Genomic DNA, 3,004 nt, shown 5'->3' with positions numbered 1-3,004 from the left:
GCTGGGCCGGGAGCCAGACCGGGTCGGGGAGAAAGTCAGTGCTGCCAGGCCACTGTGCATCTCAGGGCAGTGTCTTAACCTCTCTGTACCCTCCTCAAGAATGGCATGAGCACCATCGGAACACTCGCCTTCTCATGTTGCCTTGAAAGCCTTGATGGACAGAAAGTACTTGGACCAGGACAGCTGCAGAGAGCCGCTCCATGTGCCAGCTGCTCATTTGGTTTGGCCAAGGTGGACCCTGGAGACCCGTTCTGCTCCTTCCTCTTTCCCGGTCTCCACCTCTGCTGGCCTGCTGTGGGCCCTGCCTGACCACCAGGCCATGGGGGAGTGCGCTGCCCTGGCCCCACAGTCGGGGCTCGGGGCCGCACTGCACAGTGTGACTCTGCCTGGGACCTCTGCCAGGTGCTGCGACATGAGCAGGTGCAGACGGACAGAGACAGAGTCGGGCAGCGAGCAAAAGCCCAAGGGAGGAGACAGCAAGGCCCATGGCTCCTCCCCAAGTCACGGCTGAGGGTGAGAAATGTGGCCCGGCCCCCAGCACGAGCCGGCGAGAGTGAGGGCCAGGGAAGCCACCACCCCACGCACCGGCTGTGCCCCGCGGCCGCAGACTCCCAGGGATGCCTGAGAGCCGGGGCCCACGGTTCCTGCTCACTCGCGGATCCAGGCAGCTCCGCCATTTCTCAGTTAGCCACAGCCAACTCCTGCTCATTGCCTCCGAGATGCGGGGGCATTTCCACCTCTAGGGAGCTGCACAGAAAACGCAAATTGCTCTTTAAGCCCCAGGGCTGAACGGCAGTTTCCGAAATAACCGGCCCAACTTTCGGAACGTGATGTTTCAAACTCCAGAAAGCTGTACCAAGGGCAGGGGACTTTTGCTCTCGGGGAGGGAAGCAGGTTTCCTCCTCCCCCTTGCTTTGGGCTCTCCCCACGCCCGCTGAAGTCTGTAACTAGGTGAGCACAGCAAAGCGCAGCCAACAGAACTTTTTAATTGGCACTCATCCCCAGGGGGCCTTCCTCTGAGGCCGCGGGCTCCGGGCTGGGATCCCCCTCCCCGCTTCAGGCCTCCTTTGCCACGTTCCCGGTGGGGGCAGGTCACAGGAGAAGGACAATGGTGGGTCTGACTTCAAGGACTCGCTGACAATGCCCTATCTGGCAAAAATAACTCCTTTCACGGGGAACTGGCGCCCTCGCTGTGGGAGAGGGGCGCGGAGACAGCGTTTGAGGCGCGGAGGCCGGCCCCCTCCTCTCCTAAGCAAAGCCTAAGCTTAGCGCTGCTCTGCCGGCTGCCCTGATGAAAGGCCTTTGTGGCCTCAAGCAAGACGATGCCCGCTCCTGGGCGTCCACTGCAGGAGGCCGGCGCACCTGCTAGGATGCCACAACGGCACCTCCCCAGGGGAATCGTCTGGTAGGGGCCCGCGGTGTGAGGCTCCCCCCTTGGTCCCTTGTCTATGCCTTCCAGGGTCCAGGCAGCCCGGGGCCCCGTGAGCAGCCAGGGGCAGCAGGCCGTTCTGCAGGCTGTGGACAGAGCTCTCCACTTCCGGTAGCCAAGCTGAGGGTGGTGGCGAGACTCGGGCCCCAGTCACTGCGGATCCCAGCAGCCCCAGGTCAGAGTCCTTGCATCAACAGTTTAGCCGCCAACAATGCAGTCAACCCTCTGTTTCTTTTTTTTTTTTTCAAGATTTATTTATTTATTTGAAAGTCAGAGTTACGCAGAGAGAGGAGAGGCAGAGAGAGAGAGAGAGAGAGAGGTGTCTTCCTTCCGGTGGTTCACTTCCCAATTGGCCACAACGGCCGGAGCTGCGCTGATCCGAAGCCAGGAGCCAGGAGCTTCTTCCGGGTCTCCCACGCAGGTGCAGGGGCCCAAGGACTTGGGCCATCTTCTACTGCTTTCCCAGGCCATAGCAGAGAGCTGGATCGGAAGTGGAGCAGCCGGGTCTCCAACATCACCCAACCCACTCTGCCACAGCGCCGGCCCCTCCACCCTCTGGAAAGTTCTAAGAGTGGACATTTGGAGGTCATGTGGTGCTGCTGTGTGCTGTGACCAATCCAAGGGAAGGAAAGAAAGAGGAGCCAGGAGCCGAGGGCCAGCGTCCTCCCAGGGCTCCCCCGCGGGACAGCAGCCCCGGGCGCCTCCCCACAGCCTGTGTGCCCTGCTCTGTGCCTGCTCCTTCCTCCTGCCCACTACCACGCCGCAGCTGCTCTTCCAGACTTGGCCAAGGTCACTCTGCTGTCCGACCTTCCTCCTCACTGGCCAGGGAAGGGTGTCACTACCCACCGGGCCCCCGGGGAGTGCAGAGGTGCCAAAGCCTTCTCCACCCCCTCTCCTGCTGTGCCCGGCACTTCGCTTCCTCGCCCACCGGAGTCTCCAGCACCCCACTGCCGACGCGGCCAGGGCCGGGGTCCCGCTTCACCCAGCAGCACTGGCCTCGGGCACAGTGGACGCGTCTGGCCCGGCCATCCTCCATCGGTTTCCCAGCCTCTGTCCTGCCTCCGACCCTCTCAGAATGGGACTGTATTTGGGGCCGGGAGCCAGCAAAAGGGGGTCACTGGGGTGGCTCGTTCTGCACTGCAAGTTGCGTCTTCCTCAGAAGAGGAGCATGGACCCCGGCCACACCCAGAGGGACAGCGGTGCAAGGAGACAGGGCATCTCCATGTCCCGCAGAGGCCTCAGGGGGCAGACCTGGCCGCGCCTGTATCCCGCACGGCAGGCAGCCTGCAGGGCTGAGAGAGAGCACATTTCTCTGGCTGTGACCACTGGTTCCTGGGACGCGCCCAGCCCCCCAGCCCAGGGACAGCCGGGGAGCACCACGCTCACGGGCAGAGCCAGGGCTTCCAAAGGGACACCCAGGACTGGCCAGGCCGGAAGGCAGGGTTCGTGCCCGCCCTCCCATCCCACTGTTGCGAGGCAGATGATGCGTGCGGATCCAGGACATCTGTTCCTCCCAGCGAGAATGCAGCCCTCCGCGGGTGTGTGCTGTTTGCCTCATGAGCACCTGCGCCGTGA

The sequence above is a fragment of the Oryctolagus cuniculus genome, chromosome 10, assembly GCF_051225735.1.
Source record: "Oryctolagus cuniculus isolate XC-2025 breed Fujian yellow rabbit chromosome 10, ASM5122573v1, whole genome shotgun sequence".
In the NCBI taxonomy this organism is placed as follows: Eukaryota; Metazoa; Chordata; class Mammalia; order Lagomorpha; family Leporidae; genus Oryctolagus; species Oryctolagus cuniculus.
Note: the sequence above shows the minus strand (reverse complement) of the source record.